Source organism: Octopus sinensis, linkage group LG27 (assembly GCF_006345805.1).
Source record: "Octopus sinensis linkage group LG27, ASM634580v1, whole genome shotgun sequence".
Taxonomy (NCBI): domain Eukaryota; kingdom Metazoa; phylum Mollusca; class Cephalopoda; order Octopoda; family Octopodidae; genus Octopus; species Octopus sinensis.
The window spans coordinates 14,082,500-14,100,822 of NC_043023.1; positions in this window are offsets into that span (position 1 = coordinate 14,082,500).

The window sequence follows — 18,323 nt, forward strand, 5'->3', positions numbered from 1 at the left end:
GTCCATGCTGTTTTTTGGATGGTGATTCAGATATTTGCTTTCTTGATAGAATAGGTCCAGTTGCTTCCTTTCGTTTTTGGAGAATACATGGGGTCTTCTTTGACCAATTTGTTGTCCCTTTGTTTCATTGTGCAATCCGTGTATAGAAAGTACATTTAGACATAGAAATCTACTTTTCTGCTTCTGTTGCCCTACATTATGAGACGATGTGCTACTCGGCACAACAGTGTTCAGGTAATGAGGGCTTTTGTGCTAACTTTGTCATTGTGGTGTAGTTAGAATTTCTGTTGTGGTTTCAGATATATGGAATTCCACTTCTGGAAAAAAATGTTTAGCATTTGCTTCCTTGATGGAACCAGTCCTGCTGCCCCTTTTGGATTTTGGAGAATGCATGGATATTCCATTGATCAATTTGTTGTCCCTTTGTTTCATAGGGCCATGTGTATATAGAAAGGAAATTTGGACATAGAAATCTACTTTGCTGCCTCTGTTTTCCTTCATTATATGAGAATCTGCTACCCATCATATCAGTGATCAGACAATGTGGGCCTTTGTGCTAACTTTGCTTTTGTGGTGTTGTTTGAACTTCTTGTAATTGTCTCCATATCGTCTGATTCCCCTATTGTAAAACAATTTTTAGCATTTGCTTTCTTGATGGAAACAGTTCTGCTGCCTCTTATGGATTTTGGAGAATGCATGGATATTCCATTGATCAATTTGTTGTCCCTTTGTTTCATCGGGCCATGTTTATATATATAGAAAGGAAATTTGGACCTAGAAATCAACTTTTCTGCTTCTGTTTTCCTTCATTATGTGAGAATGTGCTACCCATCATGACTGTGATCAGATAATGTGGGCCTTTGTGCTAACTTTGCCATTGTGATGTTCTTTGAACTTCTTGTAGTCGTCTCTGGAACGTCGGTTTCCCCTATTGGAAAACAATTTTTAGCATTTGCTTCCTTGATGGAACCAGTCCTGCTGCCTCTTTTGGATTTTGGAGAATGCATGTTTCAGATACGTCTATTTCCTCTATTGTAAAGCAGTTTTTAGCATTTGCTTTCATAATTGAAGCAGTCCTGCTGCCTTTTTTTACATTTTGTAGAATACATGGATTTTCCATTGAGCAATTTGTTGTGCCTTTGTTTCATGGGGCCATGTGTATATAGAAAGGAATTTCTGGACATAGAAATCTACTTTGCTGCCTCTATTTTCCTTTATCATGTGAGAATGTGCTATATTGAAGAGGATCAGTGAAAGCGTATCCCCCTGTCTAACACCTCGACGAATCTCTATGGGTTCACTAAGTTGCCCACCGACTGTGAATCTGGTAGTACTGCCTTCATAGATCCCCTCTACAAGCGCTATAACATGCTCGTGGAACCCAAGTCTCCGCAGTCCCTCATACCCCAACGAGTGCAAGACTGTATCGAAGGCCTGTGAGAGATCCATAAAGGCAACCTCCAGCCACGGTATTCTCAGTCGGGCTGGCCTCCCCATGGCTCGACTAACGAGCTGCTGAATGAGAAATGAATTCTCACTGCAGCCGTCAGCACGGATAAAGCCTCTTTGGCTTGGATTAAGAGGAGGTACCTGAAGCATGCGCTTGGCAACCATTTTCGAAAAAAGACGATACACCACTGAACATATCGTAATTGGTCACCACTTTGCTAAATCGTATCGGTCATCTGCCCTCTTTGATACAAAGACAGATCTACCCCGCTTCAGGATATCGGGTATCATACCCGCCAGTAACATGCTGTTGCATATATTTGTGAGGATAGCTGGGTCCATTGATTTGATCTCACTAATTGTGAGACCATCTGGATCTGGCGCTGAGGAGATCTTCATTTTATGTCTACTAATTTTAACCTCCTCCACGGAGAATGGTCAGGGCCTGGAGCAGAAAGCCTCCCTCTATAGAATTCCTCTATAGCATAAAGTGGAATAGGGCATTCCTGCTCCCTGTCCTTGCTTAACACAACTGCAAGGAGCTTCTTTCTATTTTTTCTAAATAGATCCTGATGGCGGGCATAAGCATGATGCTTATCCCGTCGCCTAAGTCTAGTGTTTCTATTATTGTTATTATTACTATCACTAACTAAATTCCTCCTGTTGGTGGTTACTTCTCTACGCGATTTAGTTTTCTCAAATGGGCCCCAAGCAGCCGCGGTCCCGTCCTCCACGAGTTCCAATAGGGCCTCGGAGAAGACTGCGGACCAACGGGTATGCCCGGGACATGCAGCATCGAGGAAGTGGTCCTTCCAGTCAAAACTAGACTGCTGTTCTCCCCTGATTTGTGATTGGGAATTGGTCTGACCCTTGATGACTCGTACGAGCCCTTTTGGCCAGGTCAGCCCTTTTTGATCCTACCTGTTTGGCTGTTTTTCCCGGTAGGAATCGTGCAATGGCAGCATTGATCTGCTTTACTCCTGTCATCTTCAGCTCAGACTCCTTTTCAACGAGGACCGCTACTTCCTCGTCGGACCAACAGCCCCTGCATCTTTGGCCAAAAGCCTCAGCAGCGGCTGCCCGATCGGCACGTTTCTTTGTAATTTGCTCTAGGCGAGCAGCAATCCTGCGGGCATTCGCCTCAACAGGATGCTTATGCTGAACAAGGCGGCGAGCTAGCAGAAGCGTTAGCACACCGGGCGAAATGCTTTGCGGTACTTCGTCTGCTGTTACGTTGTGAGTTCAAATTCCGCCGAGGTCGACTTTGCCTTTCATCCTTTCGGGGTCGATAAATTAAGTACCAGTTACGCACTCGGGTCGATGTAATCGACATAATACCTATGTCTGTCCTTGTTTGTCCCCTCTATGTTTAGCCCCTTGTGGGTAATAAAGAAATAGGATGCTTATGCTGAACGTGCTGCGATCGACCTACAGCCGTCAAAAAAGAACGGCTGCAGTGGTCACACTTAAAGGAGGCTAGAGCTGGACTAGGGGCAGGTGCTCTAAATGCACTGCCATCGCATTTACTAGCGTGACACCTCATGGAATGGAGGTGACCGCTTTCCCTATCACATTTAATGCATCTGTAGACAGGCCTAATACCATGTCTACAGATAACATGCTCCCCCCATTCATGGGGGGAGGAGAAGCGCAGAAGACATAGCGGACAGGCTATGGAGCATGACGCGCAGGGAATTGTAAGTGAGAATTCTCTACCACCTGGAGTGGGGCTTGGTACCCCGACTTCCTCCTCTCGATCCATTTCTAAATTAAGAGAATGAATGGGAAGGTCCCTAGCATCACCCTCTCTGTCCGTCTCTAACGAAAACCGGACTTCATCGATGGGGTCATGTGCTAGGTCCAGTGAGAGTTGTTCTCCTCTCACTATCAGGGAATGTTCTTTGTATTCTAGTCTAAATATGTTTACTCTATTTCTATAATACTTCAGTGTCAGACGCAAAGTTAAGCGCCCGACACTGGTCCTGTCGATGCCTATTGAGCCACTTGGACTTACTTGCACCGGAGATGACTCGTTGTCCCGTGCAAGGGAGGGTAGTCCTTCGGCCGACCGCATTTGGTTAATGCCGTCAGCCTGACGTGTGGGCCCCATCCCGGACTCACAGGCCACCAGTTTGGCGGCGCCTGGTGCCGTATGTTTCTAAACTTATTAGTATTGGAATACATGTCACTATTCTTAGCGGCAATTAACTAGGCCGAAACGATAAAGTAGAACTTAAAGGAGGCGCATAACCAGCCCCACCAGGAGAGGCAAGCTAAGCCACTAACCTAATCTCAAAGACCTCACGGCCACCCACTCAAGTCCGGAGACAAACAGCAAACAGCCCCCCCCCTCCCCCGAGAGAGTCATAGTTACTCCCGCTGTTTACCCACGCTTGGTTGAATTTCTTCACTTTGACATTCAGAGCACTGGGCAGAAATCACATCGCGTCTGTGCAGCTTGGCCGGCTACGCGATGCTCTGTTTTAATTACTGTCAGATTCCCCTGGTCCGTACCAGTTCTGAGTCGACCGTTCACCGCCGGCCTAACGCCTGCCTGTCTATGCTGTCAAATGCTTTTTCAAAGTCAACAAAGCACACACATTGTGGCCTTTGCCATTCCATTGTCTGCTCCACGATGACTCTGAGTGTCACAATCTTGTCCGTGCATGATCTCTCCTTTCCGAGACCTGCCTGATTATCTCTGAGTGACTTGTCAATGGTATCTTTCAATTGCTCCAGGATGATTCTTGTAAGGATTTGCTTGGAATGGAAAGCAAGGTAATTCCTCTCCATTTCCACTTTGTGATGAAATCCCCACGCTTCAGCAGCTTCACCAAAAGACCCTTCTTCCAGTCGTTTGGGATCTTCTCTGTCCTCCGTACCAAGTTCAGCACATGGAGCATGTAATTCGTTTTGAATGTTGGTATTCACAAGAGAAATTCTTTCCCTGCGTGCTTCAACCCTTTTCCAATCTCTCTTGTTTTATACTGTTTTGTTTTGAAGTCTTTCATTGCAAAAATTGCTGCTTTCAAAGAGATTTCTTTGATACCAATTCTGACATTGGTATCTGGATTTTTGTTATCAATACTTTTGCACTCAAATTGTTTCTGAAGATGAGAAAGGATCTTCTTTGACCAGTTCATCTCTTCATTTCATGCTGCTGTCTAAATATAAATACAAATTTGACTGTGCAGAACTACCTTTGTGTGTCTGCTGCCCTCCATTCTCAGATATGCCCTACTCGGTGCAAGAATAAGGTAGTGAGGGCCTGCATATTGTCTGTGCCAATGTGGTTCTTATTGTGTATTTAAATCTGTCGTGAATTCTGATTTATCAGATATTTATTAAGCAACACAGCTTGTACAATTCCCAATATTCTCTCCATCAATGGGTACCCTGCATCTAACCCAGATGGATTTAAACCCATAAAACATGGCACAGCTGGAGCAGATTGATGAATCAGAAGTTACTACAGAAGTTTAAATTTCACTTTTGCGATACCAGTTGTACTGAAACAAGGAGGAATTGTACGTTTCCTCTTTTGGTATTGCAGTTTTTCTGTTCTGAATTCTTCTATTGAGCATATCGGATTTTTACTAAGAGAGAGAAAATCATGTGAAGCAGAAAGTTGGTTCTGTTCTCACGTTTTTCCTTAGAGCCATTGCAGTAGTCCATCCTGTTTTTTGGATGGTGATTCAGATATTTGCTTTCTTGATGGAAACAGTCCAGTTGCTTCCTTTCGTTTTTGGAGAATACATGGGGTCTTCTTTGACCAATTTGTTGTCCCTTTGTTTCATATTGCAATTTGTATAAAGAAAGGAAATTTGGACATAGAAATCTACTTTTCTGCTTCTGTTACCCTACATTATGTATGAATGTGCTACCCATCACCACAGTGTTCAGGTAATGAGGGCTTTTGTGCTAACTTTGTCATTGTGGTGTAGTTAGAATTTCTGGTGTGGTTTCAGATATATGGAATTCCACTTCTGGAAAAAAATGTTTAGCATTTGCTTCCTTCATGGAAACAATCCTGCTGCCCCTTTTGGATTTTGGAGAATGCATGGATATTCCATTGATCAATTTGTTGTCCCTTTGTTTCATCGGGCCATGTTTATATATATAGAAAGGAAATTTGGACGTAGAAATCTACTTTGCTGCCTCTGTTTTCCTTCATTATATGAGAATCTGCTACCCATCATAACTGTGATCAGATAATGTGGGCCTTTGTGCTAACTTTGCCATTGTGATGTTCTTTGAACTTCTTGTAGTCGTCTCTGAAACGTCGGTTTCCCCTATTGGAAAACAATTTTTAGCATTTGCTTCCTTGATGGAACCAGTCCTGCTGCCTCTTTTGGATTTTGGAGAATGCATGTTTCAGATACGTCTATTTCCACTATTGTAAAGCAGTTTTTAGCATTTGCTTTCATAATTGAAGCAGTCCTGCTGCCTTTCTTTACATTTTGTAGAATACATGGATTTTCCATTGAGCAATTTGTTGTCCCTTTGTTTCATAGGGCCATGTGTATATAGAAAGGAATTTCTGGACATAGAAATCTACTTTGCAGCCTCTATTTTCCTTTATCATGTTAGAATGTGCTATATTGAAGAGGATCAGTGAAAGCGTGTCCCCCTGTCTAACACCTCGACGAATCTCTATGCGTTCACTAACTTGCCCACCAACTGAGAATCTGGTAGTACTGCCTTCATAGATCCCCTCCACGAGTTTTATTATATGTGCTCATGGAACCCAAGTCTCTGCAGTCCCGCATACCCCAACGAGTGCAAGACTGTATCGAAGGCCTTGGAGAGATCTAAGAAGGCAACCTCCAGCCGTGGTATTCTCAGCCGTGATGGCCTCTCCATGGCTCGACTAACGAGCTGCTGAATGAGAAATGAATTCTCACTGCAGCCGTCATCGCGGATAAAGCCTCTTTGGCTTGGATTCAGGGGAGTTACCTGAAGCATGCGCTTGGCGACAATTTTAGAGAATAAACGATACACCGCAGAACATATCGTAATTGGTCGCCAGTTCGCAAGATCGTATGGGTCGTCCGATCTCTTGGGTATGAGAATCGACTTACCCCACTTCAGGATATCGGGTACCTTACCCGCCAGCAACATGCAGTTGCATATATTATTTAGAACAGCTGGGTCCATCGCTTTAATTTCACCTATGGTGATACCGTCTGGACCCGCCGCTGAGGAGATCTTCATCTGACGTCTACTTACCTTAATCTCCTCCACGGAGAACGGACTCAAGATGGAGTCGTTCTCAACCTGGGAGGAGGAGGGGTAGTTCTTCAGATCTACCTCAGGGCCTGGAGCGGAAAGCCTGCCCTTATAAAATACCTCTATTGAATAGATTGGAATAGGGCATTCCCGCTCCCTGTTTTCACCTAACACAACTGCAAGGAGCTTCTTCCTATTCTTTCTAAATAAATCTTGATGTCGGGCATAAGCTTGACGCTTATCCCGACGCCTAGGCCTAATGTTACTCTTGTTCGGTGTGTTCCTATCACTAACTAAATTTCTCCTGTTGTTGGTAACTACCCTACGCGATTTATACTGCTCCACCCAGTCCTCTATAGTTTTCTCAAATGAGCCCCAAGCAATCGCTGTCCTGTCTTCCACGAGTTCCAAAAGCGCCTCGGAGAAGACTGCAGACCAACGGGTATGCCCGGGCATGCAGAATCGAGGAAGGGATCCCTCCAGTCAAAACTAAACTGGGGTTCTCCCCCGATTTGTGATTGGGAGTTGGTCATGGACTGTTCTGACCCTTGATGACTCTTGCGAGCCCTTTTGGCCAGATCAGCCCTTTTCGATCCCACCTGTTTAGCTGTTTTACCAGGCAGGAATCATGCAATGGCAGCATTGATTCTCTTTACCCCTGTCATCTTCAGCTCAGACTCCTTTTCAACGAGGACCACTACTTCCTCATCGGACCAACAGCCCCTGCGTCTTTGGCCAAAAGCCTCAGCAGCGGCTGCCTGATCGGCACGTTTCTTTGTAATTTCCTCAAGGCGAGCAGCAATCCTGCGGGCATTCGCCTCAACAGGATGCTTATGCCGAACGTGCTGCGATCGACCTATAGCCGTCAAAAAAGAACGGCTGCAGTGGTCACAATCAAAGGAGGCTAGAGCTGGACTAGGGGCAGGTGCTCTAAATGCACTGCCATCACATCTACCAGCGTGACACCTCAAAGAATGGAGGTGACCGCTTTCCCTATCACATTTAATGCATCTGTAGACAGGCCTAATACCATGTCTACAAATAACATGCTCCCCCCATGAATGGGGGGAGGAGAAGCGCAGAGGACATAGCGGACAGGCTATGGAGCATGACGTGCAGGGAATTGTAAGTGAGAATTCTCTACCACCTGGAGTGGGGCTTGGTACCCCGACTTCCTCCTCTCGATCCATTTCTAAATTAAGAGAATGAATGGGGAGGTCCCTAGCGACCCTATCTCTGTCCGTCTCTAAAGAAGACCGGACTTCATCGATGGGGTCATGTGCTAGGTCCAGTGGGAGTTGTTCTCCTCTCACTATCAGGGAATGTTCTTTGTATTCTAGTCTAAATATGTTTACTCTATTTCTATAATACTTCAGTGTTGGACGCAAAGTTCAGTGCCCGACACTGGTCTCGTCAAAGCCTATTGAGCCACTTGGACTTACTTGCACCGGAGATGACTCGTTGTCCCGTGCAAGGGAGGGTTGTACTTCGGCCGACCGCATTTGGTTATTGCCGTCAGCCTGACGTGTGGGCCCCATCCCAGACCCACAGGCCACCAGTTTGGCGGTGCCTGGCTGCCGTATGTTCCTAAACTTATTAGTATACATGTCACTATTCTTAGCAGCATTTGACTAGGGATCGTGGCCGAAACGATAAAGTAGGACTTAAAAGAGGCGCAATGCCAACCCTATCAAGAAAGACAAGCTAAACCACTAAACTAACCTCAAAGACCTAACGGCCACCTACTCGGGTCCGGAGACAAACAGCACGCAGGTCACCCCCCCCCCCGAGAACTAATACCCCCAGGAAATTCCTGGGGGACTTGTCTAGGCTAAACGGGACCCGTGAGTGTATCCACCCCAGACCTAGAGCGGTGAACAAGAATGAGCCACCCTATGATAAGTCCTACGATAGATCCTATTACGGAAACCTCAACTGGCGAGTGAGGCGATAAAACACACTCAAGGCAAATATAGAAGATACGGCTAAATTCCACCCGTCACAACCACCGGCTAGACCATTAATATCAAAAGGGCGCCCATCCCTATGGTAATCGCCCCCATAATGGAGGCAAGAGAAAGGGCCTTCACTCTACACTGCTACAAGACAACTGCCCGACTGTAAGAGCCGGACAGTCCCCCATCTACAGCCCGTGAAGGGCTCTATTCCTTAACACCACAGCTGGGTACCTAACTCACAGGCCCCTCCACACCAGCTCAGGAAAAACCGGCGATCCACACCGATGAACCAACCGGAACCCCCGGCCACTATACGCCTAAGACTACATTTCATTGGCTCTAAAATAAAGCCACGACCTTTTCTTTCTTGTCCCCGAAGGGAGAACCGCCCACTAACCGACTCACACCAACAGTAGCGCTAACTGGGTCACTAAAGACCAAAAGGACTCTAAGGGTTCGGCCAGCGGCCGCTCAACTAAACCAGTAGGGAGGCATGCACCCCCCTATCAGAATCGCCCAAAATCCACTAGCTCCCCCACCAAATTAAATTGGAACCGCTTTGGAGAAAGAAGGACACGTTTAGTTTGTCCGATAAGGGGTTTTTATCCGGCATTGCGTAAAGCATATCCGGCATCGACCCCGCATGGACGTAAGCTCTCTTACCACACCAAGGTAGTGTCCAAAAGGGTGAAGCCTGGCAGTGCATCCACCTGGCAGTGCATCCACCTGGCAGTGCATCCACCTGGCAGTGCATCCACCTGCCGAGTAAAAAACAGTGAGCAAAGCCCACTGAATCCCGACAGGTCATAACATACCAGGCCTACCTGTTAATGCATCCACCTCAAAAGAGGTCATAAGAAACAGGCCCCACAAGAGAGGAGAAACAGGCCCCACAAGAGAGAGAAACAGGCCCCACAAGAGAGGAGAAACGGGCCCCACTAGGGAGGAGAAACAAGCCCCACAAGAGAGGAGAAACAGGCCCCACAAGAGAGGAGAAACAGGCCCCACAAGAGAGGAGAAACAGGCCCCACAAGAGAGAGAAACAGGCCCCACAAGACCCTCATAGTTACTCCCGCAGTTTACCCGCGCTTGGTTGAATTTCTTCACTTTGACATTCAGAGCACTGGGCAGAAATCTCATCGCGTCTGTGCGGCTAGGCCGGCTACACGATGCTCTGTTTTAATTACTGTCGGATTCCCCTGGTCCGTACCAGTTCCGAGTCAACCGTTCACCGCCGGCCTAACGCCTGCCTGTCTATGCTGTCAAATGCTTTTTCAAAGTCAACAAAGCACACACATAGTGACGCTTGCCATTCCATTGTCTGCTCCACGATGACTCTGAGTGTCACAATCTTATCCGTGCATGATCTCTCCTTTCCGAGACCTGCCTGATCATCTCTGAGTAACTTGTCAATGGTATCTTTCAATTGCTCCAGGATGATTCTTGTAAGGACTTTGCTTGGAATGGAAAGCAAGTTAATTCCTCTCCATTTCCACTTTGTGATGAAATCCCCACGCTTCAGCAGCTTCACCAAAAGACCCTTCTTCCAGTCGTTTGGGATCTTCTCTGTCCTCCGTACCAAGTTCAGCACATGGAGCATGTAATTCGTTTTGAATGTTGGTATTCACAAGAGAAATACTTTCCCTGCGTGCTTCACCCATTTTCCAATCTCTCTTGTTTTATAATGTTTTGTTTTGAAGTTTTTCATCACAAAAATTGCTGCTTTCAAAGAGATTTCTTTGATACCAATTCTGACATTGGTATCTCGATTTTTGTTATCAATATTTTTGCACTCAAATTGTTTCTGAAGATGTGAAAGGATCTTCTTTGACCAGTTCATCTCTTCATTTCATGCTGCTGTCTAAATATAAATACAAATTTGACTGTGCAGAACTACCTTTGTGTGTCTGCTGCCCTCCATTCTCACATATGTCCTACTCGGTGCAAGAATAAGGTAGTGAGGGCCTGCATATTGTCTGTGCCAATGTGGTTCTTATTGTGTATTTAAATCTGTCGTGAATTCTGATTTATCAGATATTTCTTAAGCAACACAGCTTGTACAATTCCCAATATTCTCTCCATCAATGGGTACCCTGCATCTAATCTAGATGGATTTAAACCAATAAAACATGGCACAGCTGGAGCAGATTCATGAATCAGAAGTTACTACAGAAGTTTAAATTTCACTTTTGCAACACCAGTTGTACTGAAACAAGGAGGAATTGTACGTTTCCTCTTTTGGTATTGCAGTTTATCTGTTCTGAATTCTTCTATTGAGCATATCGGATCTTTACTAAGAGAGAGAAAAACATGTGAAGCAGAAAGTTGGTTCTGTTCTGATGTTTTTCATTAGAGCCATTGCATTTCATTCCACTATTGCAAAACAGTTTTTACCATTTCCTTCATGTCGTAGAAATCAAGGAGTGTCCAGCATTAAAAATTCAAGGAATGAGATGCAGAAAAGCCACAGTCAGTCCATTGTATTTCATAGCGTCCTCAGAAAATCCCTCCCTTCTCAGATATGTCCCACTCGGTGCAAGAATAAGGTAGTGAGGGCCTGCATATTGTCTGTGCCAATGTGGTTCTTATTGTGTGTTTACATCTGTTGTGACTTCTGATTGGCCAGATATTACTTTAGCAACACAGTTTGTACAAATCCCAATATTCTGTGAATCAACGGGTACCCAGCATCGATGAGACGTACCCTAGATGGATATAAACCCTTAAAACATGGCACAGAGGGTGCAGATTGATGAATCAAAAGTCACTACAGAAGTTCAGATTTTACCCTTCTGTGACTTGCTGCCTCATACCATGTGTGGGCCCTGATACTGGAAACACTCTCCTGCGAATGGTTGCAGAAGTTCCTTGTTTGACTCCTCTCCACTTTTCGTTGTGGCAGTTGCTGCTACTGGCGTCATCCAGCAACACGAATCTAGCACACGAGCCCAAGACATAATGTCTACCATCGCCATAGAGTTAATGTTCGGCAGCTTTTGCAACTCGACCGACATGTGGTCAGCAAAGCCATTCACAAACGCTAACTTAACCATTCAGTCCAGTGATTCTCCCTCATATCCCGCCAGTTTAGCCAATCTCGTGAGTTCATTCGCAAATACATCAACCTGTTCGCCAGTCGACTTTGCTTTCCCCAGGCGAGCATCCACTTCAAACATTCCTTCTGCAAAGGCCTCCATCAAACAGATTTCTATCAATTCCACGCTAAAGCAGCGAGCTGGCAGAAACAGTAGAACGCCGGGCGAAATGCTTAGTGGTATATCGTCCGTCTTTACGTTCTGAGTTCAAATTCCACAGAGATCGATTTTGCCTTTCATCATTTCGGGGTCGTTTAAATAAGTACCAGTTACACACTGGGGTCGATATAATTGACTTAATCCGTTTGTCTGTCCTTGTTTCTCCTCTCTGTGTTTAGCCCCTCGTGGGTAGTAAAGAAATAGCTAAGTTGTTCCCTCTCTTCCATTTCTCAGTATAGCGCCAATGCCAAACTATCTAGGTACATCGGTATAAAACTCGCTAAGTCATTTATATTTTGGTGTTTCGCAACGAACTTCATCTTTTTCAACCAAGCAACTACATCTGTGTCACTGAAAAATCCGGTTTGACCGTATCGTTTGAAATACGGACAACACTCATTCATTTTTCTGGGGATTTTTTTTATGTTATGGGCCGAAATAGCTTGTAGTGTGATTGAAGAAAAAACAACAGAAATAGAAGGGAAAAGGAAATACAGAGACCTTACCTGTTGACCGAGGCGGGATGAGCGATCACTGTCAAGAAATAAACACGTCCTTCCACACTTGCCATCTCTCATCAAACTGCCCCACGTGCTTTCTGCCTACGCATGCCCCTGGTGGCCCTTCTGTTGGCCTCTGCAGTCTTCTGTTTACCTCATCTTCATTCCTCTCCACCAACACCACATAGCCCATCACATCCCACAACACCATAAATATAAATTTGACTGTGCAGAACTACCTTTGTGTGTCTGCTGCCCTCCATTCACAGATATGCCCTACTCGGTGCAAGAATAAGGTAGTGAGGGCCTGCATATTGTCTGTTCCAATGTGGGTCTTATTGTGTATTTAAATCTGTTGTGAATTCTGATTTATCAGATATTTATTAAGCAACACAGCTTGTACAATTCCCAATATTCTCTCCATCAATGGGTACCCTGCATCTAACCTAGATGGATTTAAACCAATAAAACATGGCACAGCTGGAGCAGATTGATGAATCAGAAGTTACTAGAGAAGTTTAAATTTCACTTTTGCCACACCAGTTGTACAATTCCTCCTCGTTTCAGTACATTTCCTCTTTTGGCATTGCAGTTTTTCTGTTCTGAATTCTTCTATTGAGCATATCGGATCTTTACTAAGAGAGAGAGAAACATGTGAAGCAGAAAGTTGGTTCTGTTCTGACGTTTTTCATTAGAGCCATTGCAGTAGTCCATGCTGTTTTTTGGATGGTGATTCAGATATTTGCTTTCTTGACGGAAACAGTCCAGTTGCTTCCTTTCGATTTTGGAGAATACATGGGGTCTTCTTTGACCAATTTGTTGTCCCTTTGTTTCATTGTGCAATCCGTGTATAGAAAGTAAATTTAGACATAGAAATCTACTTTTCTGCTTCTGTTACCCTACATTATGGGAGAATGTGCTACCCATCACAACAGTGTTCAGGTAATGTGGGCCTTTGTGCTAACTTTATCATTGTGGTGTAGTTAGAATTTCTGTTGTGGTTTCAGATACATCGAATTCCACTTTTGCAAAACAATTTTTTGCTTTCTTAATGGAACCAGTCCTGCTGCCCGTTTTGGATTTTGGAAAATGCATGGATATTCCATTGATCAATTAGTTGTCCCTTTGTTTCATCGGGCCATGTTTATATATATAGAAAGGAAATTTGGACCTACAAATCAACATTTCTGCTTCTGTTTTCCTTCATTATATGAGAATGTGCTACCCATCATAACTGTGATCAGATAATGTGGGCCTTTGTGTTAACTTTGCTTTTATGGTGTTGTTTGAACTTCTTGTAGTCGTCTCTGAAACGTCGGTTTCCCCTATTGGAAAACAATTTCTAGCATTTGCTTCCTAGATGGAAATTTTAGGTACAAATTAAAGCTGTCCGGCTGAGAAGTCATCGAAATGACTTATCTTTTATGCCCAAGGCATCTAGTGCTAGACTCGCAGGCCGGCACCAGGCACCGATTGGGAGTCCATGCACCTCCACCGGCCAGTCAAACTCCTGCAAAAGCAATTGTTCGAGCGGTCGGTATTTGTGCATTTTCTCGAGGGCAGCCTCTTTCAAGCTGTCCCCCTGCTCCAATCTGATAGTCACATCGACGACAACCACCTTTTCTGGACGGCTAAAGACCAGGTCAGGTATCAGCCTAGAGCCGTTTATAATATAAGACGGCTCTACACTAACACTCCAACCATGGTCAACAGACTCCTTCGCCACCAGGTCACATATTTTGTTATGCCTGGTGAGTCGTGGCAGGAAGCAAAGGCAAACCGAAGGAAGATATAAGTTGCTGGTTCTGTTCGGCTAATCCTGCAGAATCAGCAACCTTTCTAACAGACATATTCTGACATCAATAGGCGAAGGTTTCGGCGGGTGACGGACTTTGGTATCAGTCTCATCATTTGGTGAAGACTTAACCCTCCATCCCGCCGGCTGCTATTTAAGAAGGAAGAGGAAGTAGAGTAGGGGAGATGAAGCATTCTTTTAGCCCCCACGTGGATGGCCGTGTCCAGCCTCTCAAGTATCCCCCTTGACGGCAGCGCCTGCACCAAACCATAAAAGAGTCTAGGTAGATAGTACCGTTGAAGCAAGAGGAATTTTTGTCGGGGTTTCAGCGGAGCCCTGCACATTTTATCAATGTCCAGTAACACCTGCTCCACTGAGTTTGTCAAACTCCCGACTTGAGATTAAAGTCCACGTCGGGATGCTTACACCTAAATATAAAACCTTATCCCCCGGTTCTACCTTTTTAATAGTGACACCATCAATCTTCGGCGGGGTGTTAACGTTGACGAGGTAGGACTTGCCCCAGCCGTGAATGGAGAACTATGCACACTTACTGACATTAAGCCCCAGTCCAACCACGCAAATCCCCACAGCTGGATAACAAATCTAGCAGTGGGTCAGTTGCAATGTTAAAGAGGATCGGCGAGAGCGCGTCCCCCTGTCTAACACACCGACGAATTTCAATAGGTTCACTATGTTGCCCATCGACTGAGAATCTGGTAGTGCTACCTTCATAGAATCTGGTAGTGCTACCTTCGAGCGCTATTACGTGTTCGTGGAACCCAAGTCTCTGCAGTCCTGCATACACTAAAGAGTGCGAGACCGTGTTGAAGGCCTTTGAGAGATCCAAGAAGGCAACCTCCAGCCGCATTATTCTCAGTCGTGCTGGCCTCCCCATAGCGCGACTAACAAGCTGCTGAAGGAGAAACGAATTCTCACTGCAGCCGTCAGCACGGATAAAGCCTCTTTGGCTTGGATTAAGAGGAATTACCTGAAGCATGCGTTTGGCGACTATTTTTGAAAATAAAAGATAAACCGCAGAGCATATCGTTATTGGTCGCCAGTTCGCAAGATCGTATGGGTCGTCCGATTTCTCTGGTAAGATAATCGACTTCCCCCGCTTCAGGATCTCGGGTACTTTACCCGCCAGCAACATGCAGTTGCATATATTAGTTAGAACAGCTGGGTCCATCGCTTTAATTTCACCTATAGTGATACCGTCTGGACCCGCCACTGAGGAGATCTTCATTTGGCGCCTACTCACCTTAATCTCCTCCACGGAGAACGGACTCAAGATGGAGTCGTTCTCAACCTGGGAGGAGGAGGGGTAGTTCTTCAGATCTACCTCACGGCCTGCCCTTATAAAATTCCTCTATTGAATAGATTGGAATAGGGCATTCCCACTCCCTGTTTTCACCTAACACAACTGCAAGGAGCTTCTTCCTATTCTTTCTAAATAAATTTTGATGTCGGGCATAAGCTTGACGCTTATCCCGACGCCTAGACCTAAAGTTACTCAAGTTGGGTGTATTTCTATCTCTATCTAAATTTCTCCTGTTGTTGGTAACTGCCCTACGCGATTTATAATGCTCCACCCAGTCCTCTATAGTTTTCTCAAATGAGCCCCAAGCAATCGCTGTCCTGTCTTCCACGAGTTCCAAAAGGGCCTCGGAGAAGACTGCAGACCAATGGGTATGCCCGGGGCATGCAGAATCGAGGAAGGGATCCCTCCAGTCAGAGCTAGACTGGGGTTCTCCCCCGATTTGTGATTGGGAGTTGGTCATGGACTGTTCTGACCCTTGATGACTCTTGCGAGCCCTTTTGGCCAGATCAGCCCTTTTCGATCCCACCTGTTTAGCTGTTTTACCAGGCAGGAATCATGCAATGGCAGCATTGATTCTCTTTACCCCTGTCATCTTCAGCTCAGACTCCTTTTCAACGAGGACCACTACTTCCTCATCGGACCAACAGCCCCTGCGTCTTTGGCCAAAAGCCTCAGCAGCGGCTGCCTGATCGGCACGTTTCTTTGTAATTTCCTCAAGGCGAGCAGCAATCCTGCGGGCATTCGCCTCAACAGGATGCTTATGCCGAACGTGCTGCGATCGACCTATAGCCGTCAAAAAAGAACGGCTGCAGTGGTCACAATCAAAGGAGGCTAGAGCTGGACTAGGGGCAGGTGCTCTAAATGCACTGCCATCACATCTACCAGCGTGACACCTCAAAGAATGGAGGTGACCGCTTTCCCTATCACATTTAATGCATCTGTAGACAGGCCTAATACCATGTCTACAAATAACATGCTCCCCCCATTCATGGGGGGAGGAGAAGCGCAGAGGACATAGCGGACAGGCTATGGAGCATGACGTGCAGGGAATTGTAAGTGAGAATTCTCTACCACCTGGAGTGGGGCTTGGTACCCCGACTTCCTCCTCTCGATCCATTTCTAAATTAAGAGAATGAATGGGGAGGTCCCTAGCGACCCTATCTCTGTCCGTCTCTAAAGAAGACCGGACTTCATCGATGGGGTCATGTGCTAGGTCCAGTGGGAGTTGTTCTCCTCTCACTATCAGGGAATGTTCTTTGTATTCTAGTCTAAATATGTTTACTCTATTTCTATAATACTTCAGTGTTGGACGCAAAGTTCAGTGCCCGACACTGGTCTCGTCAAAGCCTATTGAGCCACTTGGACTTACTTGCACCGGAGATGACTCGTTGTCCCGTGCAAGGGAGGGTTGTACTTCGGCCGACCGCATTTGGTTATTGCCGTCAGCCTGACGTGTGGGCCCCATCCCAGACCCACAGGCCACCAGTTTGGCGGTGCCTGGCTGCCGTATGTTCCTAAACTTATTAGTATACATGTCACTATTCTTAGCAGCATTTGACTAGGGATCGTGGCCGAAACGATAAAGTAGAACTTAAAAGAGGCGCAATGCCAACCCTATCAAGAAAGACAAGCTAAACCACTAAACTAACCTCAAAGACCTAACGGCCACCTACTCGGGTCCGGAGACAAACAGCACGCAGGTCACCCCCCCCCCCCCCGAGAACTAATACCCCCAGGAAATTCCTGGGGGACTTGTCTAGGCTAAACGGGACCCGTGAGTGTATCCACCCCAGACCTAGAGCGGTGAACAAGAATGAGCCACCCTATGATAAGTCCTACGATAGATCCTATTACGGAAACCTCAACTGGCGAGTGAGGCGATAAAACACACTCAAGGCAAATATAGAAGATACGGCTAAATTCCACCCGTCACAACCACCGGCTAGACCATTAATATCAAAAGGGCGCCCATCCCTATGGTAATCGCCCCCATAATGGAGGCAAGAGAAAGGGCCTTCACTCTACACTGCTACAAGACAACTGCCCGACTGTAAGAGCCGGACAGTCCCCCATCTACAGCCCGTGAAGGGCTCTATTCCTTAACACCACAGCTGGGTACCTAACTCACAGGCCCCTCCACACCAGCTCAGGAAAAACCGGCGATCCACACCGATGAACCAACCGGAACCCCCGGCCACTATACGCCTAAGACTACATTTCATTGGCTCTAAAATAAAGCCACGACCTTTTCTTTCTTGTCCCCGAAGGGAGAACCGCCCACTAACCGACTCACACCAACAGTAGCGCTAACTGGGTCACTAAAGACCAAAAGGACTCTAAGGGTTCGGCCAGCGGCCGCTCAACTAAACCAGTAGGGAGGCATGCACCCCCCTATCAGAATCGCCCAAAATCCACTAGCTCCCCCACCAAATTAAATTGGAACCGCTTTGGAGAAAGAAGGACACGTTTAGTTTGTCCGATAAGGGTTTTTATCCGGCATTGCGTAAAGCATATCCGGCATCGACCCCGCATGGACGTAAGCTCTCTTACCACACCAAGGTAGTGTCCAAAAGGGTGAAGCCTGGCAGTGCATCCACCTGGCAGTGCATCCACCTGGCAGTGCATCCACCTGGCAGTGCATCCACCTGCCGAGTAAAAAAACAGTGAGCAAAGCCCACTGAATCCCGACAGGTCATAACATACCAGGTCATAACGTACCAGGCCTACCTGTTAATGCATCCACCTCGAAAGAGGTCATAAGAAACAGGCCCCACAAGAGAGGAGAAACAGGCCCCACAAGAGAGAGAAACAGGC